Source organism: Haliaeetus albicilla, chromosome 23, assembly GCF_947461875.1.
Source record: "Haliaeetus albicilla chromosome 23, bHalAlb1.1, whole genome shotgun sequence".
Taxonomy (NCBI): Eukaryota; Metazoa; Chordata; class Aves; order Accipitriformes; family Accipitridae; genus Haliaeetus; species Haliaeetus albicilla.
Window position 1 is genome coordinate 9,839,988 of NC_091505.1, and position 27,809 is coordinate 9,867,796.

Genomic DNA, 27,809 nt, shown 5'->3' on the forward strand with positions numbered 1-27,809 from the left:
TATGTATGCATTAGTCCTTCTATGTGATGCTAGGTAAGAACAAATGACTTTCAGACTCATCCATCGTAAAGTTTGGCAGTCAGCTCCTCTTTCATGTCCTTTTTTATTTGCACATTGTCTCACGGTGATTAGTCCATATACAATATGTGTATTTCTAAATCAGAAGGTGGAAGGGAAATTCAGCTCCAAGACTGTTAAAAACTGAGAAAAAGTCCTCCATATTTCATTCTTGATCTAGGGCATCACTGATCTTCTTTGATGCCGGTACCAATCCCCACCTTATCAAACTGAGAATGCAAAGTGGAGAATAGCAAGAAGAGAAGGAGCTTGTTTGAGGTTTGATGGCACCTCACAGTTGTTAGTATCTGAAGGCAGAGCAAACATTTTCCTTCTAAGCTAGGAATCTGCTATTTAATATCCCCATTTTTATTTGTCCTTTTTTTAAAAAAAAAACAGGGAAATCTCACATTATTGCTCCCTGCCCTTGGTTAAAGGGGAAGGAAACTCCTAAAAGATGTGGCTGTCCCAGTGCCTCCTTCCTTTCCTTTGGCAGAAGAAAGAGTTGAATAATGCATATTACTGTATTAACACTTACATTACTTCTCTTTTTTTAATCCAAGACTTGGGTATGGCAAAACATATGGGGTAAGAAACCATGGTATTTGCTGTTACATATTTGCAGAAAAGGTCTCTCCTTTTGAGGTCTGTCTACCTAGAGACATGACTAACAGCCACCAAATAACTCCCATACAGCTTCCCATATATTCACGCTTTTATCTGGTGGTCCTCCTCAGAGCTTAAATTCCTTTGGGCACACTTCTACCTCGCACCCATCTTTTCACCTTGACAAATTCTCTTATCACAAGATGTCGTATGAATGAATCAGCACATCTCACCCAAACCCGCTGTGACAGCCACTAAAATTGCCGAGCTTCCTTTCTCCCAACCTGAGCTCCTTTACCCACGGCAGGAGGCTCGCAAATTGCAATTACTGTTTCCTTTCTGCCTTGATGGAGACTGAAGTCTATGATTTTTTATTGTTAGCCTTTAAATAACTGTAGCAATCAATGGATGTTCTGTTAGGAAGTTTTTTTTTTGTTTGAAGACTGCCAGTAAATCATGGAAGCTTCCTGATACAAGGAATTTTAAAGAGGGGACAATAATCCCAATGTGGAAATATCAGAAGGTTTGAAGCCCTGCTGGTGCTCTTAAAAAGAGAAAGTGCAAGGAGATCTTTAAACTGGTTTGTAAGTCATCTGTCTTTCGGTGACCTCTGTTGTCGGGCAGCTCAGTGGTTACAAAGTATCTGGACACATAACTACTAGTCATTAACGTCTTGATAAATGGCAGATGCCTCCCTGTAATATGTGTACCCATAAAAGTAAGACTGTAGCATGGATAAAGAATCTTCTAAAAGTAAGAATTTGTGGTGGGTTGACCTTTGCTGGATGCCAGGTGCCCACCAAGCTGCTCTATCACTCCCACTTCTCAACTGGACAGGGGAGAGAAAACACAATGAAAGGCTCACGAGTCGAGATAAGGACAGGGAGATCACTCAGCAATTACCATCACAGGCAAAACAGACTTGACTTGGGGAAATTAATATAATTTATTACCAATCAAATCAGAGTAGGGTAATGAGAAAGAAAACCAAATCTTAGAACACCTTCCCCCACCCCTCCCTTCTTCCCAAGCTCAACTTCACTCCTGATTTCTCTACCTCCTCCCCGCCAGCGGCACAGGGGGACGGGGAATGGGGGTTTCAGTCAGTTCATCACATGTTGTCTCTGCCACTCCTTCCTCCTCACACTCTTCCCCTGCTCCAGCGTGGGGTCCCTCCCACGGGAGACAGTCCTCCACAAACTTTTCCAGTGTGAGTCCTTCCCATGGGCTGCAGCTCTTCACCAACTGCTCCAGCGTGGCTGCAGTCCTTCAGGCACAGACTGCTCCAGCGTGGGTCCCCTGCGGGGTCACAAGTCCTGCCAGCAAACCTGCTCCAGCGTGGGCTCCTCTCTCCACGGGGCCACAGGTCCTGCCAGGAGCCTGCTCCAGCGTGGGCTTCCCACGGGGTCACAGCCTCTGTCAGGGATCCCCCTGCTCCAGCATGGGGTCCTCCCCGGGCTGCAGGTGGAGATCTGCTCCACCGTGGACCTCCCTGGGCTGCAGGGGGACAGCCTGCCTCACCATGGTCTTCCCCACGGGCTGCAGGGGAATCTCTGCTCCGGCGCCTGGAGCATCTCCTCCCCCTCCTTCTTCACTGACCTGGGGGTCTGCAGGGTTGTTTCTCTCACATCTTCTCACTCTCTCTGGCTGCCGTTTCTGTGCCCGCTGCAACTTTCTTCCCTTCTTAAATCTGTTATCCCAAAGGCGCTACCACCGTTGCTGATGGACTGGGCCTTGGCCAGCAGTGGGTCTGTCTTGGAGCCGGCTGGCATTGGCTCTGTTGGACATGGGGGAAGCTTCCAGCAGCTTCTCACAGAAGCCACCCCTGTAGCCTCCCTGCTACCAAAACCTTGCCATGCAAACCCAATACAGAATTTTTCAGGAAATATTAATCTTTAGAGGCCTGAACTTTGGCGATGAACAGGAACTTTTAATGTTGTTTATCTAGCAGACACATTCATTTGTTTCCCCAGTGTCATTACTTGCTGTGCCATTCTCAGTGTATTGCTGTACCTCCATCTATCCAGGGTCCCAGATTCTTATCTGCAAGTCTCATTACACACCAGAAGGACAATACCCCCAGGAAACTGAGACCATCTTCATACAGGACTATATCATTCTGACTTTTAACTCTAATTCAATCCTACAATCCTACTTTTAAACCTACATCTCACTTTAATGTGTAAATTATCCACTGCTTTAAAGCAGCACTAGTAGATAATGCACTCTATTATTATTTTTTAATGCAGATCTAAGAGGACATAATGCAAAGGATCTTTTCATGAACGAAGCCCAAAGGGTGGTGGGGTTTTTTTTTCTTTCCAGCTATCTTTTTTTTTTTTTTCATTTGTTACATGTTAAATTCTTTTTTGACATATCCTGGTAGAAATAAACCAAAAAAGGACAAAGGAAACTCCATATTGGATAAATGGAAAGAACAAAGAAGAAAACATAAAAAAGATAAATGAATACACTTACTAAACTAACCAAACAGCCATCTGAAATGGCTGATTAATAACTGTCCTCATACAGCCTATACTGCAGACACTTTCTAACAAGTACAGTAAGCGCAAGACATGTTTATTGAATATTGAAAAATATAAAATGGATATAAAACATGATTAGTAGGAAGGACAACTGTTAGAGTTGGTTTCAGATAAACTAAATTTGCAGGATTTATGAGTTCCCTTCAAGAGACTAATGGATGTTTAGACGACTAGAGAGAGGAAAAAAATTGCATTTTGGTATTTCTTTAGCAGTTCTAAGCTTATCACTTGGAGTATATAATTCTTCTTAGCCTGTTCTGCTAAATGAAGAATATGTCATCCCATTCAGTTACAAAACTCAAAGGTTAAACAACTAAACCACACAGCTTCTAAAATGCATCACACTCTCCTGGCAGATGGAATAATTAAAGAGAAACTGAGTACGGTATCAACAATAAATATATGGTAGCCAGAGAAGTGAAGGAATAAATTAAAAATACACAGTACGTGCAAATGAAAGTAGAATGCTGAAGAGTTCAAATAACCTGCTCCCAGAGGATATTGGTTAAAGAGGTAATATTTTACAGAAAGCAGAGGACTAGATGTTCTTCCACAATTTTAAAATGTGCTTAATATTCTGAAGACATGGGTCATAGTAGCTTGTACTGTTTAATGTTTCTATTAACTCTCATTTATAAGCAAGTAGCATCTGATCACACTCAAAGCCCAATAAGGGCTTTTTAAGATTGCCAGCAACCTTAATCCAAGGTGACTATTTCACGATCATATCTAGAGAGGTAACCCATTTCAGCTTCAAAGCCCTGAGACAGAAGAGCTCTGTATCTACAGCTCTCTCACACACTGTCTGGATGGTTTGAACGTGACATTAGGCGCTCTTGAGTGAGAGATCCCTGTAAATACGCATACGATCTATTCTGCTCTATGTAATTGTTAACCTCAGAACCAGCCAGACTGGAGATTACAGAGTATATTTGTTATGAAGATCAGCCCAGCTATTAATGAAGGCCAATTTGAATGAATACTGTCAATGAGGGCAAATCAAAGAGAAAACTGCCTGTATCAGAAAGCTATCTCCAGAGGTGTTATGAATTCATTTTATTTCCTATTCTTCTCTGACCCAGCTGACATTATTATTGAATATACATGTACTTGTTTGTCTTTTCATCCATAGCTAATGCAAAACACCACTTTAGGGAAAGAATGGGATTAAGTAGGATTTTTTATTTCATTATTAGAGCAATGCCATTTAGTCTAACAGTTGAAGATGTGTCAGCACATTTACTATAATCTACAATTTCCAGATGTTTATAATTTGGAATGTGAAATTATTGCAAAGCAGAAACGTCGGGACAAAGCAACACATTTATCTGTAGTGTAAGTAGGGGCAATCTCATTGACTGACTACAATACCCACTTCCTCCAGGGATGAGTCGGCTCCCAAAGCAGATTGTTCTTACCTTACAAATTTAACTAGACAAATGGCTGAATGAGGGCTTTATTAGGATGAGTTCTGTAAAAGTCTCACTAGAAATAGTAACAACAAAATATTATTTTTAGGAGCCTTCAACTTGTACCAGGCCTCAGAAGATGATGAGATGGACCAAAATCAAAGAGATATTTTTATAACAGTTTATTATGATTTTGGCATAGCAAGCTAAATTTTTAACTTCTTTGACTCTTCACACAGTTTCCAAAAATATCATTAAAAAAATATGCCATGATAATAAACCAGTTTAAACATAATCAGAAATGCCTCTGTATCTGTCTCTTAACAGATGAAGTAAAAAAATTATGCAAGTCCTATCATGGCTTCTGTTTTGCAGTGGGACATTCTCTGTTTTATACACTTTTCCTGTCCATGTTCAGCTTGAATGAGTCATGGAGTCCCTCTAGCCACTCCTAACAGTTGTTCCAGCATGAATTACTCAGTTACAATAAAAGTCTAGACACATTTTTTTAACTGCTTCAGAGAAATCATGAATAGTGAGAGGCCAAAGCTACAGAGCAAGAATGACCTAGGACTTGATGAGACTTTTGGGGTCACTGAAATAGGGTTTCCCACCCATCAGTGCTGGGAGGAGCAAAGGCAGCAGAACCCCAGCTCAGCTCCGGGGTCTGGGCTGAAACTTATTGGGGTGTCACCAAGCTCAGCTGCATGCACTTGTAGCCCATCCCAACTGTTGAGTTTCAGCAGGTGTTTTGTACACACCAGACCTGCTGGTTTGGGATCCTGTGACTGAGCAAGTGAGGATTTGATTAGGAGATGTGAGATAATCTCTTCCCTGAAAAAGCCCTATCACAATATAACTCAATTTCAGGTATTTTTATAGAAGACTGAACTTCTTAAAGGAGTATTTTCACAGCTCAACATCCTTTTTTTGGTTTCATATATAACATATTTAAATGCTTTTTACAAGTGAAAAAGGTCCAGATTGCCAGCAAACTTCTGAGAATGATATGCATTTCTTCCTGCTCTGGTTGTGTATGACTGTGATGGCAGTACACTGTGTTTATAATAAGATGTTATAAGTTTGGTGAGACAGCTTCATCAAGGAGGCAGCGCTTAAAAGGCAGCCTAAATAGGATGAGGTTCTGCGCTTCTAATTTGCTCTGGGATCAGTTCACCACTGCAATGGAGCTCCACTCAGATGTAAAAAAAAAAACCTTGTGGGAATGAAATGGATCGAGAAAAGGGAAGAGGGCATTGCAAGGAGACAGCAAAGGGAATACTGGGCAATTCCCTCATCCTGAGCTGCTCAGAAAATTAACTCACTTGTCAAACCACGTTTGTACAAAATGCGTATCCCATCTGGGTCATATCACAAGTGTTGCTTCTGCAGGAAGGAGCACAGGCAATGGTGTTAACCAGACATACAGACATGCCACTCTTTTCTTGCCAGGTTTGTCTCTGGTAAAATGGGAATATATTTATAATATTCCTGTTTTTCAAAATATTTAGCCCACTTGTTTTTGTAAATCTGTAACGTTGTCCTTGCAACCTCAATGGGCAAACCATGCTTCTGTCCCATTAGCAGGGTAGGATGTATGCTTAAATTTGGCTGAAAAGAAAAGGTAACCATGAAACTGTGACTAGTGACACAACAAACACAGCAAAGCACTGATAAAGAGAAGCAGTGGCTGGTACAGAAAGATACAGAGGATGTGGGTGCTCTCCAAGGAAAGAGTTCGCTCCTGCTTCAACCTTCCACTGATACAAAAGGACAATTTTAAATGGAGGTTTGTGTGATTTAGACTGGAGTAGCAAGTGCTACAACTAGTTATTCTGTTCGATATTAAAGAGAGAGTTTAGACTGTTATAGCGAATTTCACTTGTGATACTTAATAAGACTTAAATCCAGAACAGGCAGGAATCAAATAAATGTCTTTGAGGTGAAAAAAGTAGTACATTACTATCCTGAGCTATAAAGCCCTTGTTACATTCTTGCTTGCAGCAATACCTATGTGGAGGGAACACTGTCCATGCAAACAGTGAATAGCACTGACATGCAACCTTTTCTACCCCTGAACTTTCATGGAAATAAGGCCATCAGTTCAACACAATCTATGCTGGTTTACCCTATGGACTTTATACCAAACTTGTTTTTCATTTTCCTAGTGCATTTCTCTGTAGTATATTAGGCTTCTCTGAGTGGTAACTCAAAAGGTATCATGCAAATGACAAACTGTATAATGGAATTCAGATGTATTTCAAGAATGTGTTGCACACACTGGAGCACAATTTTATCATTTATCAAGGGGGAAGAAGGGGCCTACGTGTGTGAAAACATCTAACAATAGATTTCCCCAGAGAAGTTCATAATACAGTGGACAAAAAACCTGGGGAAATGAAAATAAATGGTAGAGTAATTCCAAAGGAAAAAAGAAGATCTTTTGTTTTAAAACATCCCATCAATAAATCTTGAAATCCGATATTCATTCTTTTGCTGAAATGTGCAAGTCATCTTTAAAATATTTCCTCTGAGATACTGTAAGAGTTACGGTAAAAGAAAATCTCAGAAGATTAAATGGAACTTACAAGCACCATTTACATTAATAGTCAGGGCCACTTCTCCAGCAATTTTACACATACTTAAATATAGTTTATTAATTTTTCCTTCTCCTCATCCACCATTTTCTTTCATTACATTCTTGTCAATGATGAGGTCAGTCTGGCAAACTTACTCACAGGAGTAACTTCTACTCATTTGAGTAGTTTCAGTGGCCTGAATAGGACGAATTTGCTTAAGGTATAGATCAAGTCCTCTGCCTCTGGCCTGAAATTGCCCCCCCTTAGAAAGAACTGAAGTCAAGTCTCGTGTCTTCACCACAAAAGAGCCTGTGAGCAATAGAGGTACCTGGTCTCTTCCCTCCCGCAGGAGAAGGCATGCATTAGCCTTATAACACGGTCAGCCTCCCTCTGGCCTAGCTGATGGAGAAAGATGGCTTGCTAAGAAACACTCCATTTTGTGTTGTCACACTCAGCCTGCCTTAGTGTTCCTGGCACCATATCAGTAATTAGTGTAATTACAGCTGGTGAGAGAGAAGTAACCCCTGTGGTTATCTATTAGGTACCTCACAATCAGAGAGTGCACTTCATTACTCATCTCTCCGTATCATCTCTTAATTTCAAAAGGATTAAGCAAAATTAATTCTTTCAGTAGAAGAATTTCTTTATCTAGCCATCCATTAATCTCTATGTATAAAAAGCTCTTCAAGGCAACTAAAATATTAAGTTGCTACTAAGTGCATTATAACTACTGCTCTGTTGACAGGCATTTTGTTTTTCATTAAAGCTGAGACAAGAACTTTGGGAGGAGGGAGAAACCTACTGCCAAATTTTATCTGTATATTACAAGCGTAGATGGAACTCTGTATGTTTAGCATGAATAACACTGTAGCATATCCAATAACTTCACATCCATATTGAGGTCCAATCCTGCTCTGAAAGAATACTTCCAATAGAATGGGAGCAGAATTGGGTCAAAATATTTTAATAGTGTGATAGGCAGTTTAAAAAGTCAAAAAAAGCAGCATCGTTTTGTTGCAAGCTGCTGAGTTGATATTTTTGTCTTAATAACATTACTACTACTGTTTACGCCTTCTGTCTAGAAAAGTGCCATCTCTGTTAGATTGTGTCTCACTCACTGTCCAATGACTCCTCAGTACAACGTACCTCTCTGTTTGGCAAGGCCTGAGAACGATGTATCATTGAAGCAAAAAGGGGGCAAAAACGAGAGAAAAAAGAGAGATGAGAACAAAGAAAAGTATGGGTCCAGGAAAAATACAGGGAGGGACTAATAACAGTTTCTAAGAATGTCAGTGTAAAACTTGTATTCTTCAAGCTTTTGAAGAACAAAAATGAGGACCCCACCTTTTTTAGTGCGCCAAATTCTGCCAGTGTGCACAAAGCTTTTACTATTTTCCCTTTGATCAACTGCAATGGCTGATATAATTTTGGGTTCTGCTATTTATCAAGAGCGATATATAGTCCAAGAGCCATTTCTGTGATACTTACTCATTTCCAATACATTCCACATGAAAAACACCTGCTTACTGCAACCATATTTGATTAAAACTGTCTCCTAGCCAGAGCACCAGTATTTTCTCTGGTAAACAAGCCTTCAGCTGGCATATTTACACACAAAGGCTTTGGGAACTTAGCACACAGTTAAACAATGATTGATAATTCTACAGCAACTTGCAAAGGTGACTTTAAAAAATCATACCAGAAAATATATCAGAAAGAGTTGTTCAACAGGGAACAAAAAACATAGGACTAGCTCATCTATCCAATGTTCTACAGTGCATATGGAAGGGTATTAATTTTATTCATTGATTATGTTCTTTTATCTTTTATTCCTTTTTTAATCTGGTAGCAAAGTGAGTCCTACCAGGAGCTGTTTGATGAGCTGTCAGTACCAACATGACATTTGCAAATCTTTCTCTGTCCACTGTTTTCCCCTTACATAGAGTAATCTCGTATCTTTTGTTTCTGCAGATTGGAAATGAGTTGCGTCTGGTAAATCTTAAGCTTCAATAACCTGGTCTGGAGTGGAAGCAGTTTTTTTGTTCATGAAAACCTTTATACTGACGCGTTTTTATGGCTCTTTCTGCCATTTGAACTAATTGCCCCTAATTCTGAACTGCTGTCTGTGAAGTTCAGTGCCATGGAGAGAGACTGCACTTCAGTGTTAGCAATAAGAATGACACCAAGTCCTGGAGGCACTTCCCAGAGGCAGTATGGACTGAGATGAACCCTGTTCCTCTCCGGCATGAGTATCAGGACTATGCAGAACTGGGCAGTGGGGTGATGAGGAGGTGAAACTTGTCCGGTGCCTGCTATGGCGGAAGGCTGCATGGCATCTCATCAGTAGCGCCGGTCTGTTCCAGCCCATGAGTTGCAGTGGCACCTGCAGCCCTTCCACACCAGCTGGGTGTGATGTTGTGGCTAGTGTCTGCCCGTCCCCTCTCAACCGTGGCACATTCGTAGTAGCCAATGAAGGCAAATGAAGGGTGGATCTGAAAAGCCAAAAGAATCTCAGAGAAAGCTCTGAGTGAGCAAATTACAGCAGCTGCCTGGACCTTGGATGCCGGGAACAGGGTGTCAAGTAAATAAAAATTCAACAGAGGACAATTTATCCCCAGTTCACAAATCAATTCCCTACTTTAATCTCTTAGCCATAACAAGGCCCAACAACCTCTGGACTACAATTAACATGAGAATTATTTCCTTCTATAGTCTCCATTCCTTAACAAAGTTTTTGAACAGTATTCATAGCCAATATATGTTTATGCCCTGAAACCAAACACAGGTCTGCAAAAGGGTACTGCTCAGTTAATGTTTCTCCAGTGCAGACACATCACCTCCTATGGGTTCACAGCACTCTAATAACGACGTGGGAGTTTTTCACTCAGTTTTCATAGCTTAAGCACACATAGAAAGGGAAAACTGTTTTGTTTAGTAAAAACTACTTCTGTCTAGTATTAGGCTCATCAGAGTTTTCCAGCTCAAACATGGGTACCATTAGGGTCATGTCTTGGTTAAGGAGACAGGGACAAAAAGAACAGGGGAAGACACAGAAAGAAATGATTCTGTGATTCTATGAAAATCCTGTAAAGAGTAGTAACAGGAAAGTGGAAAAGAGAAGGCAGAGGTGGAAGAAAAGTAGGAAGAAAATGCCAAAGGCAAACTAAACCCAAGTATCTCACTGTGCTTTTGTAGAATATGCACTTGTGTCAGCCTTCGTTCGGACAAAGAATGGAAGGGATAGGAAAGGAGCAGAGACAGGGTCTCTTCTTCCTGATATAAAGCAGATTTTCCTTTAGTAGAAACACCATTTTTTAACTGACCGTTAGAAGAAGTTTACTCAAATTGCAGTATTTTCTAATGTGAGGAAACCTGAAACTCCTAAAATGAACTCAAGAGATCCTCAAAAGCTCAGGCACTGCTGCGATCTGCTCATCCCTTCACAGAAACAATAAAAAGTATTTGGCAAGAAGCAAGCTGAAGGCAAAGCCTGCCAGTTTCTTTCACAACACTAGCCTCTAAAAAAGCTGTAGTGTGACCAATGTCCTTATATTTTAAATAGTTCCGTGCGAGTGGACCCTAACTAATCAGATGAGTGGAGGAATGGCAACAAAGACTCTCTGACAGTGATCTCAGGTTCAGAGGTTTTTGAATCCCTGGGGTTAATTTGTCCTCAAGAATGAATTGTTGGGGATGAGTGTCCTGTCACCCAATAAAGGGGTCTGGCTGTTTCATTTCAGTGCAAATGAACAATAACTTCATAAAACTGTAAACTATTTATTTACTTGTTCAAAAGGAAGACTCAAAATGTTTAATAAAGACTAGTAGGGGGAGGTCTTCCAGTGGCAGATACTGAACAGGCCACGCAATGCAGCCATGACATGGTTTTCAGTGATATGTTAGGCTATGGAGAATGGGAGCTTTAGGTTCAGAAACAGCATTTGTTCATATGGAGAAAGTGAAATCTGTCACATGTCAGATTTTTAAAGAATGCTTTAAGCTTAGTGCTTGACTTAAAGAGAGATTTTCAGGGGTGTGCCTTACCAAGGCAGGATTCCAAGAGGGGATGCAAGTCCTGTGTACTGGCCTGCTGATGGTGCAGGGTGAATAAAGAGCAGGGGTCGGCCAAAGAGAAGATGAGCAAGTACCAGGGGCTTGTGCGTGCATGAGAGAACTGACTGGGGTTTTCAATGCTGCAAAGGCATTACACCTTTATGAAATGTCCTGCTGGACCGTGCCTGGTACACAAGGTAGTTCAGGGCTGATCAATCAGCAAAAATCCCCATAGAAAGCAAAGATAAGGCGATCTTGGGGAAGGTGAGCTTCATTTTCACTGCACTGAATTTCTGATCAGTTTTTAAAGCCACTTCTCCTGTAGCTGCAAAATCCTACATCGACATTCCACACCTGTCCCAGAGATCTGATACAAATTTTGCAGAGAAATGAATCTTCAGTAAGACGGTTCACTTCTATCCTTAAATGAACATTCTGTTGATCAATCTAAAAATGTTAAAACAGACTAATCCAAACTAATATAAATAGAGGGGATAAAACCAAGCAAGACTAAAACTAATATAAATAGAGGAGATAAATGAATAAAATACTTAAATGATTTCTGAATCTGGATGATTTATGAGGCACTGAATATGCATGATAGAAATCAAGTACCAAGCACAGTCCTGAAAGCACTGACTCATGCAAGTAATCCTTGCTCCTGCAAGCACTATTTTTCAGGCTCAGATCCAAACACAATGCCTGACACTGTTTGCTCTGATAATCACTCTAAGATAAACAGATATGAGTAACTGCAAATACTTCCAAGCATTTCCTTTCACTTATAATGTAAAAAGAAAAATTAGAGGATAAAATGAAAATGTATGTTTCCACTTCCAGATTTCATACATCATTAATTCTGTAAAAATATATCCGTCTTCATGCTGATACTTCTCTTTGCTTGGCAAGCTTGAAGAATGCAATATGCTTGATAACCTGATTGAAAATTTGATCCTATTGTTTAACAAAATGAGGATTGTTTCATAAGGGGCTCCACTATGTCTGTGCACATTTTCCCCTAAGTAACAGTGTAAGACTTGTATTTCCCCAGACAGCTGAACATTTATGTTGATGTACTTGGCTACAGATCCAATCTTGCACTGGCTGTAATACAGGAGAATTTTCCTTGGCATTTTGAATTATGGCACTGAAATAATTTAACAGTGCCTTCTGTGCATGTAAAACAAGTTTTCTGATATAGTTAGCTCTTACTGAAAGTTTGTTTACCCTATAAATTGTGCCACATGGTTAAACCACACTTTGGCCTGAAATCTGCAGAGGTTATTTTTTTTCAGTATCACCACAAACTGTGTAACTCTGGAAAAGCTAGCATTTCCCCACATTCACACACCCCATGTACAAATACACTCCATTTTTTATATTCCCTAGGAAGCCCAGGTTACTTTTGAGCTATCTGCTAATTTGTGCTTGCAGAGTTCTCTCCAATGTTAGAAGAATGAAGCTGGCAGGAACCAAGAAAGGAATATTCAGTTATTGGTTTAAAAGGTTACAGCAGAGATATCCACAGACACTGTTTATGCCTAATTACTGAGGACAAACCCTGCAAGTCACTATCATGGTTCTGATCCTAGTGAGAACATGACACATGTTGACATTTCCACGATTAGGAGAAAGATGATCTCCTTTAGCAGCTCCCTGCTTTAACATCTCTCTCCCAAAGTCATCTTGAGACCACTCTGGTCTTCCTTTAGCGCAAAGCTGTTGAGGAACATTATGGTTGACTCTCTGAGAGGTACGTTAATATTATTTTCATACCAAATTCATTTAGTTATGAGATGAAATGCATGTTACCATTGAAAAAACCTTGAAACTCATAACATGTTCCTCCTTACTAAAAACATTCCAGAACACCAATTTTTTGCCTCTCTTTTTGTACATTTATACCAGGCCTGGCACTTGGTTACTTTGTCCATGACTAGAGTATCTCAATGTTATTATAAGACAAATAAACAAGAATATTAGTACATAAAATGGAAAAATGGATACTCAATCTTTCCTTCAAAGGCCAAAACCTAGGGGTGATGCAGACTAAACTTAATTTCATTGATAAAGTCTAATGACGTCATGACTTGACAAAGACAAATAATAGTATAAGAATATGTCAAAATTGTCAGACTGCATCAGGCCTGTGGTACATCTAGTTCTGCATCTTGTCACATGAGACTGTTCAATGGAACAATTTGTTAGTACTGAATTATTTTTCCTGATATAACTCGAATGAGACTTGGTTCGTTATGCTCATGGAGCACATATGTCTCCCAAATTCTTTATTCCAATCTTTTTTCAGAATCTCTTTGAACCCTGGCTCCACTGTTGGCAGCAACCTGAGTCCTAATTGTATGCTGTGTAAGAACCTATTTGTTTTTCTTGGCTTTCTGAATTTCATGGAACGCCTCCTAGCTTTTAAATTGTGAGAAAAGGAATGGGAATTTCATAGGAGCTAAGTGGGTCTAGGTGCTTGCCTCCCATCAAATTTCACTAGGGTTTCAAAACTTGATTTTCTATCAGGATAGTTACAAGGACATAATGTACCTTTTTTCCTATACTACTACTTTTGTACTTTCTCATCTTACTTTATACACCTGCTGTAGCAAGTCTAAGTCTTAGTGACAATTATCTTCTGAGGAGCAAGTGTGTACATTTACCTTATGTCTGACATGCAAGCTGCAAAGCCCTCCCACTTTTGCCGAGTTTTGATGTTAGTTCAATTGGAACAGGATGAGTCCCATGAAAAGGAAATTGCATGATACACCTTGCACTTGGTGCGTGAGCTGTTAATCTACAGACTAATCCAGTTGATACATATGGTTAGGTAGCTGGGTAACTATCAGGGCACAACACTACCTTTCATCTCCTAAGGTGATGCAAAAGTTATATCTCAAATCCAATTTAAATTGGTGCTCCCTTGAGCTCAAAGATAATTTCTCTCTAATCCTCTTCTGGTTGTCTATAGGGTAACCTTCAAAATCTCAGATATGACACTGTAAAAAAATGATCAAGTCATAATTTTTTTAGCACAAACCCTAGCTATTTTTCCTGGTGGCACTATGTTCCAGCTGTTATCAGATTCAAGAATTCTTCAATTGCCTTGAACTCTGCATTTATTTTACTTTTCCAGATTTTTGCCAATGAAAATACCTCAGCACTGCTTGAAGAGAAAATAATCTTGTCAGTTTTATTGTGCCATATCGGAGATGATGAAGGTCATGCTAACTACAAGTCTGTTCGAATTGCTACGGGGTTGGGTGAGGTGGGCTTTTTATTTTATTTTTGGTTTTCCCCTTGCTCCTACCACAAAGTAATAGGGATTTTCCCCTTTCATTCATCTTGCCTTTTGTTGTTTTTAATCGACCACCCATCAGTGCCGAATTGCCTTGTAACTGTCTGCTGAGCTTTCATTTGACAGAGATAGCTGCTATTGTTAACACGAGCCTTCACTTCAGCCCATTTAACTTTCCTCAGTTTGACAGCTTCACAATAGCCACCTTCCATCTAAAGAAAACTGTGATTTAGTAGAAAGGGAATGTGGGACAACAGCCTGATCTGTCACTCAGTCTCCAGTGAGTTCTCTTGGCATATAGTTCCCCCACAAAGCCAGAGGATGAAATACTACACAAAAATAAGACGGTCATGAGACATGTTCAGTTATATATTCTGGCAAAATCTAAACAGCAATCACACTTAAAAATACAGCCCTTTCCTATCAGTAATACCTCGCGCTGGGCAGCAAAATAAATACTTTGACTGATTTTAAATTTCCATTTTTTACTTAATATTCCAGAGCAATGCTTGACTTTTTTTTTCGCTTTTATTCACCTAGTAATTGTTCTCAGATTGATCTACAACAAATCCTAGTGGAAACAATATGTCACAAGTAAATTAAAGCTTTCATTGGACCAGTCATTGGTCCTACTCCATATAAGTCTACATGTAAAGATGTTGATGAATTAAGAGCCTGGATGTCCTCCCTTACCGACAATTAAAAAAGTCAAATTGCAGCTGCCTAAGCACAGCCTCAGAATACTTCCCAGCTCAGCTCCACGCTCAGCTTTTGAGTCACATGCAGTTTGGAAATACATCTGTAGCTGATTTTTTACTGTTGTGCATTTATGCCTAATGCTCTTTTGCAGTTATGCTGAAATTTGGTTTTATCATTTGGCACAAATGACAAGCTGAAGACATCCCACTATTAGATTTGCAGGCACAATTTTTTTTTCTAGCCATAGTTAAATAACTGTATTATTTTCTTGTCCAAAATCCTGGATCCCAGTTTGATGAACGCTTTCTTGTTAAAAAATGTATCTAGAAAATTAAATTTGATTAGCATAAAGTATAATTTATTTCAGTCCATCTATATTCCTCTCCTCAGATCTCTCATTAACTTCAACCAAAGAGGAGTGAGAAAACAGAGCTGGCACAGCTGCATGCTGCAAAAGGAACCCCCTAAACTGACTGCTGTGTTCACCTGAGGTTGAGGACCATTTCCTAGTATTTAAAATAAGCTACTCTGGTAGTGGTGGCTGATCACCGAGCAACATAGGAATTTTTGTTTTGCAGCAGCCATTCAAAACTTCAGTTAAGAGTTTACCACAGCTATGTAGAAAGACGCATTCAGAACTGGAGACAGAAAATTAGATGACAGATAAACTCCAGTAAGAAGACAGATAACAGTTACTAGAGAAGCATCTATTGCCCAGAGTTCACTTGTGAGAGAGTACCCACGAGGCTATAACTAGGAAGAACACCAGACCGCTCCACTGTTTCTAATTAGGGAGGACATCCTTCATTTTATAGCTCCTGTGGTCTAATTTGTAGAGAGCCATATCCCCTAAAGCTTTCTGTAAACCAAATTAAAACTCATTCCATCAAGAAGTTTTAGCAATATACGGTCTCTGATCACAATACATACTCAGGGTCATAGAGCTGCTTCAGCAGTCAGCTGGGGGCGTGTTCTTTTTTTTAGGGCTATTCTTTTTCCTTTTTATTAGGAAACAGCAAATTTCTTCTAGGAAAATACATTTTAAAGACCAGAGAATCTGGTTCTGTTTAAACAGTTATTCATAAGAAGGAACAGTACATACAGCTCTCTACTGATTTTCCTGGTATTCTCTTGACTTATAATTAAAACATTTTTTCCGCTACTTTTTTAGTTAAGACACCTCAAAGCTTCAGCCAGCTCAACAAACATTGCTAGCAATTTTTTCTCTGAATGAAAAAAAAAAAAAAAGTTAGCTTAGGGCTTTTTAGGAGACTTAAGACTCCACGAATGCTTTTGAAGTTTGCAGTCGCTTCTCAATCCAGAAAACATTCATATCATGTGCAGCAGTGACACAAACATCCTATGACCTACTCTACTGGTCTTTAACCCAGCTCTGGACAAGGAGAGTAAATTCAGTCTGTATGCCCATTCAGTCCTTGGCCTCTATGTCACCACTATCAACAAGAGTGCCAATTAGGATTACAGCTTCTGGATTTGGACACATGTCCATTAGACTCTGATTGAGACCTTCAATTCACTTCACACAGGCCACTGAATAGCTCTGAGAGTGTAATGACTTTTGTTCACTACAAATCTGCCTTGAATTTGAACTGGTAACCTGAAGGTGAAAGGGTCCATCATCCTATTGTTAGTGCAGCCTGTGCCAGCCAAAGTCCCATTCTCAGCTGTAAGAAGAATTTGGTGTCACTTGGTTGCTAAACTTCTTACACACACACACACACACACACACACTTTCCTGAAAAATCTTCCCTCTTCATCTCTGTGGGATCAAATATAAATGCACAAGTAACTACCCATGCAGCTGGCATGGCTGCTTGTATCAACCAATGGCGCAAACACTATTAGATGCTTATTTCCTTCCACATGCAAAGCGGCTGAGCCAAATTTCTTCAAGTAAGATTTCAAGAAAGTATTTATCATAGCTGGTGTAATTACGGAATTACCTGTGAAAAACCACAAAGGGTGAGGGATCTAATAAATAAGTGGAAAACTACAGCATAATATAATATCAAACAAAATGTCTGCAGTGAAAATATTCCACTAGGTAAAGGTCACATATCTCCTGCCTTGAGGAACAGCACAGCACACTTTGAATGCAGGCAAGGTGAGACTTTGCCTATATTATGTGAGGGTATTTTGATAAACATTCCCAACTTGTTTCGACAACAGGTGGCCAATATGGCAAAGTCTTTCAGACTGGTTCACAGTAGCAATTTGATATTAAAAACTGACCAGTAAGCAATTTGATAGGCTGGCCCCAAAATGCTAAGAGCTATTAACCTTGAGAAGCTTATGAAAAGGGGATGCCCTGGGGCACGCACCATTGCCTGGGTGAGTCCCCAAATTCGCAGGACGGTGCTGCTCACCACTCTGCTTGCTACACCCGTGTCCTTTCTTTCCCCTCTGTATTCTTGTCTCTTTCATTATGCCTTTATCCACTCATTTCAAATAAAACAAATATATTCACTGTTGTTTAAAGGCTCATCTACATTTCCTGTGAGTTATTTTCATCATCAGTACTCTATTAAAGTTATTTCAAAGTAAACTGGTGAGACAGCGAGCAAGAGACTGTGTAGCACTACGTCATGTGTCTTCTCAAACCAGTTAAATCTCAGCAAGAAGTTAAAAAAAAGAGATCTATTTAAAACCAGATTAAGCTCAAGCTGCTAAAGCATAATAAATTGCTCTATTTTAACTGACTGAACTGTGCACACTTAGAATACAAGGGCATATTTCATTTGGGTTTATGCAATTGTTCAGTCTACTTTTCTACCATTTCACCCATCACCAGATGAGAGAACTTGTCAGGCAAAATTGTAGCTAATGATGTTTAATGGTAGCTAAGCCCGACAGACTTGTTTATTTCTTTTCTTCTTTTTTGTTGCTTTACTCTCGCTGAAATAATGAAAATATTACATGAACAACTTCTATATTATTTGCAGGAAAAGCTTCCATTACCAATGCTAGGTAACATAAAGCTTTATCTGATTTATACAGCAATCTATATAAATCTACTTTTATGTTTTATTTGATTCCAGCCATTAGGCTGTGCTAGGAAGTAATTCTAAAATATCTATCACAGTGGCAATTCACTGTACTATACCAAATTAATCTACATAAATCTATACCTGTGTGCAGGGAACCAGCATGGTAGCATCACCAGTATGGAGGAGGAACAGATGCCAGTAATTCTACTTGTATGCTTTCTAGGAAGTTCAAGTTTTTTCCAAACCACTGAGCAGGATACAAATGTCCCCTGTCGAAAAATTCTTCTGTCTAAATTAACTGTATCATCATTAGCATAGCTCTTACATTTTAAATTTCAGAATATGAAACTGCATATTAGGAGAGGTATTTCCTCTTTATGACTGATCTAAAGTCAGAGAGCTGGAGCACGAATGGGCTGTTTGGAACAGAATATCCTTTTAAAAACCTGTATTCCTTACTGATTTAGAGTTCCTTACATAGCTGAAGCCAGTGTGCTTTGTACAGCTGAATGAGGCCAGCTGGCAAAGTAGGAGCGTATCAGTATTCTGACTGCTTTTCTTTTGTTTGAATATTACCTCAGTGGCCATACACTAAACGATGTGAACTTGATGGGTTTGACTATGACCTCAGCTAAACTGAACAATATGAAGCTGGCACATCTGTAATCTCAGGCTTGCTATTTTTCAATTTACTTTTCACCTGATTTGTATTAAGATGTGGTTCAAATTTTAAAATCAAAATAAAAAGGGCCCTTCTGCATTCCAAATCAATCAGCAAATGCTGGCATGCCAGAAGGCAGGCTTCATCTGCCTCTTCACACCACATTTGGTGGATCCCTGACTTATGAGAGCTTGATTTCTAAATGTTTATGCAGAAAGAAATGTTTTACACATCCGTTCCTTCTCAGATAGCCTACAGGGATTTCTGGCAATGCTTTTTTTTTTTTTTTTTTCCCCTGCCTTCCAGGTTTTCTCCCTGTGGACGCATAAAGACGTAGTGACAGCAGGAGTAGGCTCAACTCGCAGTGAGCAGCATCCGTACATATTATTGCTATTGACTCCATGAGATAAGCTGGACATCTGTCTTTACTTTTAGCAAGTTCCACAAGGATAAACATGAACATGAATGTGGGCTGCCCACGGACGGTTTACTGGTGCTCTTTTATAGCCCCATCCCATCGCTGGGCTTTTGTCACTTTTGTCTGAGCTATATTTCAGCCTCGGGTCACAAGAGTTCAAAACATAGTCAATTAATCAAATGGTTTCTATGAACATAACTGTGGTTCAATAACTGTTTCCTATTCAACATAACCAAGGAAATGAAAGGAGGAGGTTAATGTGGAGATAACTAGGTTACGTGTGGAGCTTTAAGCAGCAGTCCTTGATTAGCCATCATCAGACAGGGCGTTTTATCGGTGGAGTTATTTTATGTGAGACTACAGAACAAACCGAGGACATTTATGGCCTTATCCTGCTCTCAATAAAGTTGAGTTCTTCCATTGACTTACACCTACTGGTTCAAGATCTATGATCTTGACAATAAAATTAACACAGCAGCAGAAAAACAAAAGAAGGAGATATAAAACCTCTCTCTTACAATGCACTGTGTTTACACTAAGAAAGATATAGGATTCAAGTCTCTAAGGTGAAATAACTGCTCCCAAGGGGAGGGGAACTGAATATGGGACATGGCAGCTAATATACTAAAATGATGGGGAGAAGGGTATTACATCAGCGCAACAGGTTTACATGTGTTCTATCAGTGATATGAGGTGGGGTTTGTAAAGCTGCTGATTCCAGCTGGTGAAACTGGAAGGCCCAAATTCCTTGATCTCTGCTGCCTAAACATGACTTGTCGACTGGGGTGGGAAGCAGCATGCTCAGCCTGCCAGCCACCCATTTAGGAGGGCTTTTTGCTGTCTCACCCTTATAAAAGTGCTGGGATTTTGCTTCACATCACCCAAGTCTGTTAAAAAGGGGCCGAAACAAGCCCTCTAAGCAGCATGAGAATTCTTCTTTTTGATGTGATAAAAAACCATAAATATGTGTTTCTAACCACTGAAGACAGCAAGATTTGGAGGGCTTAAATGGAAAAAGCTAGTTTAGATTGAGCCAATTCTGGATATTGCCGCACACGTCAAATAGCACTTCACTTGACAAATGGTCTCAAAGAAATCTATGGGGCTATTCAGGGAATAAGGTGGTGTTTGGTATGACTAAGGAGATTAGAATCTGGCCCCTGTTTTATTTTCAGAGAGATTTCAAACATGTGTTTCTTCTAATTTTCCCTTCCTTCTAGGATTGCTGGTATTCACTTGGCCTGGCTTTAGAGGCAGAGGGATGTGAAAAACAGCACCAGTAAAAAAAATTATAACCTCTCTAATACATGACCAAAATAGTCGTCGTCCCGTCGTCCCCCCCCCCCCCCCCCGTAAAATATGTGGCATAAACAAATTCCATAACGATGCTATGTGTTATAAAAGTTTTACTGGCACTTGTTTGGGATTACCCGCATAACTCACTTGTGAGTTCACTACTCATGGGTAATGCACTCATCACAAATGCATGCTAAAAACCAGCTTATGTAAAAGTCCTATTAGAGTCTAACACAGATTAAACAAACAGTTTTTTTACAGAAGCCTCTTATAGTACAGACGTTCACAGAAATGATAAAAACCTTAGTCTATAATTGGCAATGTTTTCATTAGGTTTATCCCAAAAATCCTGTATTAAATTCCATAAGTTCTTAACCAGTGACATGTATACCCACTCTGCAATTCTGTATTTTTCCCTTCCCTAGCTCTAACCACACCTTGGTGTCATATCATACACATGTGGCTGCACCCAGAGAGAACATGGTCCCTTGTACTATGTCAGTACAAAGACACAGTATAAAAGAGGCCTAGCTCTAGCAACTGTACTATTTAAACTGAAAAGACAGAGAATGGGAAAAAAAACATTATTCCTGTTTACAGACTGAGAACTGAGACATAATTTCCAAAAGGTCATACAGGAAGTCCCTGTTAGGGCTGGAATTAAAATCAAATTCTCCTGAGCACCAATCCAGTGCCTTAACAACAAATTCGTCTTCCCCCAACATCTGTGTTTTTCTTCATCTACTGTATTCCACACTCATCCCTGTACCATTTCAACACCTCTCTTTAGTACTGTAAGTGACGTGATTAGTACCTGTATTGACTTAAAGCATCACACACACAAACTGCACACCTGGACAAGAGAATTCGTGAGGAGCATGAGTAAGGTTATCAGGCCATGCACTCTGGGTCAGGAAGTGGCAGTTAAGTTTTGCACAATAACCATTACCAACCAACCACGTAAACTTAGTCTAAGGCAACTCCTTAGCCCCACAGAGAACATTGCAACAGAAACAGGAACAGAGCTCATGCTAACTGGGCAGAGTTAAGCTGATTTTCCTCATTTTTCTTTCCTACTTTCCCCTGCTTTCTTCTCTAAGCATCTTCTGACTCATGATGGTGCATGTGGGGATTATACAGGCAACAGTCATACCTCTTGCATTGCCACATTCAACCAGAAATAAGACCACCACCCAGAGAAGTTCCTCTGGACAATTCTGTGCCTCCAACTACACATCCTGCTTAGACAGAATTAGGGAGAATTTGTGTAATTAACCTAAGATTTCTTATTTTTTCTGAAAAAAAAATGGAAAGGGGCATGAAGACACCCAAAGTACCTGATTTTTTTCTCTAAGTAAATTTTTCCTCCCAATTTTCAGGTGAACAGTCTGTGAAAATTTATGACAAAAATGAAAAATTTTAGGCAATGTTTTACAGGCTATTTTTCTATTAACTTACATATGAGAGAACTCTAAAACTTGGTATGAATTAAGGTTAACCCTTAAAAGAAGCACCTAATTTGCCATCACAGCAAAAAAGTGAGATTAAGAAAATGCTTTGCTGAATTGCTAGGCATATTAAGTATTAATGCAATATAGTTATTTCTAAGGAAGGTTGAAACATTAAACAAAGAAGAACACATTGTCCTTCTAATTTTCAGAATGATTTCCTACCTAAAGATAGACATATCACTTGATTTTCAGTCACTTCAGAGCAAGTAACTTTCTCTAAAACCCAAAGAACGTACCTGCTATTAACAATCTCAGCAGTGTCTAATAAAAAACCACTTAAGCCCAAACTGTACTTAATTTATATGATGCGTAGCTGTAACTTATCAACCCCAGAATCCTGTGCAGGAATTAAATATTCAGTTTTTCTTTACTGATTCAAGTACAATTTTTATCCCTCAATTGTGCAGGCTTCACAGCAGGGGGGGAAACGGTCAAGTCAACCCTCCAGCAAGAAAGTCTGTATCATGGCAGGTGCTGGGAAGAGGAGAGACGCAAGTCTGCTCAGGGAAGCTGGACAGGTAGGAAGTTTACAGACTTTCACAACATTCTCTGTTGTCAATGCAGGAATAAACATGTCATCTGTTTCACTATTTTTCACTGTTTGGCAAAGCTATCAAATTGCTGAAAAAAATTTTTTTTTTTTTTTTTAGCATAGGCAAGTACATTGCTGAAATGGGTTAGAGCAGGAGTGGCAACGCCTGAATCAATAGAATAGATCAGATGAGCTGGATAAATGCTAAGTGGAAAGCTATAGGAAGGACAAACACACATATTCTGCTTAGAATATATTAAAAAAGAAATGTCAGAGGACCAGTCGGTCTGGGGAAGGGGACGGAAAAAAGGAAGGTAATAAAGCAATAATCTCAAACGCAGCTCTGGAATTACCCAAAGTCTGCAGTGCTCTGTAGGGATTTTAAAGAGCACATTTAGAAAATTTGTTAGGAATTAGGAGAGCAGGGTCAATAAAGTTAAACTCTGTCAATAATCACTCTGTAATATGTACAAGGATCTTCCACCACAGTGCCTGAGGGCTACCCCTGAACTTAGAGCTGAACTTTTCAAATTTAAAAAGACCCATTTATTGCAGCAAGTCATTTGAGCAAATCTTATTATGGAAAAAGGCCTAAAAATAGGGCTGTTTTTTTAACACTCAGGACTGACACACACACCCTGAGAGCATCTATGGACCAAACTTTGCCAAGAGGAATATTTAATGAGAAGTTTTTAAGTCATTAGCCCCGCCATAACAGCACCTCATGTCACTGCAGGGATTTGGAAGGCCGAAGCAGGCCACACACGGCGTGACCAGGTTATCAAAACACGGGGCCCAACTCTGCACTTGGCTTGCTGGAGACCAGCAACCTGTGTGACGGCCAGGGAGGGAGCAGGAACCAGCCGCTCCCATACCCGGTCATCTTCACACCTCCGAAGAGTTAAGGCCGTGTCTCCAGTGCGTCACGGTGTGCTGGAAGGGGATTTTTACCTCACGCTGAGCAAACCGGTGCCGGCGCAGAGGCAGCCCAGCGCTTTGCCCCGCTTAGCTGAGCGTGACGCGGCGGCGGCCATGCCACAGCGCTGCTGGCCGAGGCCGGCGTGGGCCAAGCGGACGCGGCAGCTCCTCAGCGCTGGCTTGGGGAGCTCTAACGCGGGGTGACACCTCAGCTGTCCCCGCGGCTCGCATCCTCCCGGGCGCTTTTGAACATCACCCCAGCCACAAGCATTAGGGATACGTGGCATACGGCCTGCAGGGGGAGAAGGGCTACAAACATTCATTGCAAGCTTAAATTTTACTCCAGTATTTACATAAAGCATGTGTTCCAGTTAAAAAGCCCTCCACTCTCTCTTCTCTAATTCAAAACACTGTGGTAGTACGGGATGCTGTTAATGCTGAATTGCTACAGATACCGACCGCCTGAGACAACAGCCACTTGAAGCGTTTCACTCCCTTTGAAAATATCTAAGGTGAAGGGTAAGAGTTGTGCATTACGCGACATCAAAGAGTGAAATAAGAAGTAGTTTTTTTTTTTTAAGAGAACTACCTAAATCGTGGATGTTTTTAAGAGGGCTATCTAGGCCCTAGAACTGGATCTTGCTCTTTTTTCTCAGATGACATTCCAACAGTCTTGTTTATTGTTAAATGGTTCCATGGTGCTAATCTGCAACAGTATGTTACCAGAAAACAGAAAATGCCCAGAAGTACTTGATAAATGTGGTTCTTAAAAAGGACCTTCACGTCCTTCAGATGAATGACTCTAGTAACTCCACTGAGATGACTTGTATGACTAAGCATACTGGGATCCTGCTCCACTGTTAACTCATTCAACTTATCCAGCAATGCGGCAGGGCAAATGAATACACCACAGTTCATACTTGCAGCAGATTTAGCTTTTGGGCATCGCATGTGAAAATACGCACTTAATTTCAAAACTTTCAGCTTTAAGTTAACTGCTACTTTCCAGTCAGAAAAATCCCACAAAGATGCACTCTGTCACGCCTCATACCAAACAGAGTTTTGCTGCTGCTTTAAAAATGGCCTTCAGGAACTCAGTCCTAAAGACACTCACCACTGAAGTCCTAACCCGATGAGGCATGAGATCACATGCACGTGCACATGAGATTACAACCAAGAGTTTGCAACACACCACACTTGGGTCTACCTGCAAGCCCCTTCTTTCTTCAGCAGGAAATTTTGTTTCAGCACAATTTGAGGATTTTGTCGACAAAACCCCACCAGGTCTTCTACAGGTGCATGCCCGTGAGCACCAAAACACATCAGCACCATCTGGACTGAACTGAATGCACTTGGGAACTGCTAGAGTACCCTGAAGGCTGTCCTGGGCAGGCACAGCAAATCCCAGTGCACAGTAAATTAAAGAAAATGTGCATGTGTTTCTGCATGGGAAACATGACAGGTTTGTGACAAACCCACTGAACGCTGCTCACAAGCTCTGTGGGACTGGGTGCTCTCAAGTGCTGAACAATCTGCAGTCTAAAACCTTGAATGTTTAATTCTGCGTCCCTGCTTCATTCTGCTTGCTTACGCTTTCCAAAACTCAGTGAAATCAACTGCAGTTTGAGGGATACTAAGACTAAACATGCTTTTCTTCTGAGTACAAGTTCTGGAGCTGTAAATGATTAATATTATTAATGGAAAAAATCTGTCATGTATAAACAATATAAACAAACAGTAACAACCACTTAAATTTGTTAATCTGAGAATTTCTTTTCTCTGATTCTCTTTCATAAACAAAATATTTTTTTCATCAGCCAGTATCCATTATGTTCATCCTTGGTGTAGTTACAAGGCAAAAAATGTGGATTATTGATGAAATAGATCATAATGGCTCTTTCCAAGCCATTATCATTTATCATTTAAATGTGTATTCAATGAGCTTTAATCTGCAAATTTGTCACGATTGGGAGCCATTATGATTTAAGAGATTCATTGTGTTTGCTTTATTCTTCTTTTAATACGATGCATGGTGTGTGTTCTGTAGACTACATGTGAAGTAATTTTACCTATCAGAATGGACTTTTAAAAAACTTAGTACAGATGTACAACAGCTGTTTATTAAAGCCCTTGGTCTTTAAAAATACAACAATGCTGAAACACCATATTGTTATACTAATAAATGAGTCCTGCAAAATCTTCATAACCAGGTATATTGCTCTTCTGAAAAGTGTCAATCTCCCATTACTTCTAAGAACAGCACCATGACCAGTCATATGCGAGATTTCAACTATATAAATTTTCTCCAGTCCCCTAAATAGGTACTTTTTCTACTGGTTGAGACAAAGCAAACAAAATCAATGAATGCTCCCTGGTATTAATCAGTCTGAGCTGTGTACCATATATTACCAAGGATCCAACCAACATTAATCCTTGTGTAGTTTTTTTTAATTCACAAGAATCAATTAATAATAAGAAGAATAGTATGTAACACTTTGGCTAAAGCAAAATAGCATAGAAAGTTCTGTATTTTGGAGAAGGAAGGTGATGTTGGATTTTTAGCTCAGTGTTTGCATAGCTGCACCATTTTCAAAACTGCAAGAAATGTCAGCAATTGGCAATACATGAGCTTTTACTGGTTTTTGGCTATGGCAGATTAATTCCATATCCAGTTTGTATATAATTCACTTAACACCTTTTCTTACTCAAGTTTTGCAATTTCCTGAACAAAATCCCTCTGAGAGTGAGCTGCACACCATCTGAACAAACTCCCCTTGTAGTCTCCAGGAACATTGCTGTTTGCTTTGAAAGAAGACATGATGGGTAAATGCAGAAAAGCTTATTGACCCAGAATTCAGATCATCCTCTGGTTGTGATCTCCCTGTCCTTCTTGACATTATCCACGAACGCTGTGTGGTGGGAAGGCTCCTCAGCCACGCAGGAGGCAAGATACCAACAAGAGATCAGAACTGTCCATACCATAGCATGATTTACCTCATGCCTTTTCTATTTTGCAGCAGGCTGCTCTTAACTGGTTTGGGGTGGGGACAGTGAGGCAAGTGATATGCACATGATTGACAGCTGTGCCAAGATGAGTTGGAAACGGTGGCCTCTGAAATGGCTGTAAGACATCGTGCTCCTCCTGGGTAAGCAGCCTACAGCCTTGCTGCGGTGTGGCTGCCCTGGAGGAGCTGAAAGCTCACCAAGCCACTGCAGGGCTTGGGAGCAGGGAGGCTCTGCGTGCCCTGGGAGGTGGGCTCCAACCGCCCCTCAGGCCGTGCCTGCAGGATGCTGAAAGAAATGACAGTGCTGAAGGCTTTTCGCATTATACATCGCAATATTGGAATTTCACAAAAAGCGAGCGGATAGCTATAGTAGGACTGCATGACACTGCTGCACCCTGCCCACGTGAGGTGCATGTGGGCACTTTGATGCCACCCTTCAGCATTGTTTGCCCCATGTTCACATATTAATGAATTATTCATGGGTTTTCCGAGGATGGCTGACTTTTGCCTTAAACACAAATATTTCCAAGCATTAAAAGATATGCATCTAAAAATAAAAAAGGAATCATCTATTGGGCTTAACACGAAGTAATATCACATAAAAGAAAGTATTTTTTAACAGCACATGTCTGCTTTATGGCACTGGTCTCTTAACTTTGTGCTTATGAGTTAGGGAAACAGCCCCTTGGTGGATTACTTTTCATAGTTTGCTCAGTAATGTGTTTACAAAGCCATTGTTACAACTAGATGCTTATATATTTTGATATACAGCATGCACTACAACAGTACATCTTCAGAGATTTCATGCTTATTTTAAAAACCCATTTAAATGTTTCTTTACCTTCCCTCCCAGCAAAACACAAGTTTATTGCCAGATACTCCAGGGCTCCATAGTCCAGTCTGACAGTAATTAAGGCAGAATTAGTGGTGCTTTGCAGGAAATGGTAACAGTGGCAAGTGTACAACAGGATGGGCCAAATTAATCTCTGACAGCAAGTCCTCTGAAATAACTAACTTACTCTAGGAATTAATTTGACACTTGAAATTTCAAATAATGGCCTCTATTTTTAACTGTCTGACTTTACTGAAGCACATAACTCAGAGCCTGAGAAATGTTAAGTGGATTTTGTTTTCCTTTGTTAGAAAACCGCTCATCTACTCACCCACTTTCTGCCATGTATCAAGTCAAGAGTCTACTCCAGAAATCAGT

The 27,809-nt window shown here is 40.2% G+C and overlaps 1 protein-coding gene across 5 annotated transcripts in view; it reads right to left on the reverse strand.

The window, feature by feature from the left end:
- The window catches only part of AFF2 (ALF transcription elongation factor 2), a 455,820-nt gene that overhangs the window by 101,472 nt on the left and 326,539 nt on the right, over positions 1–27,809 (reverse strand). The window lies entirely within an intron of this gene.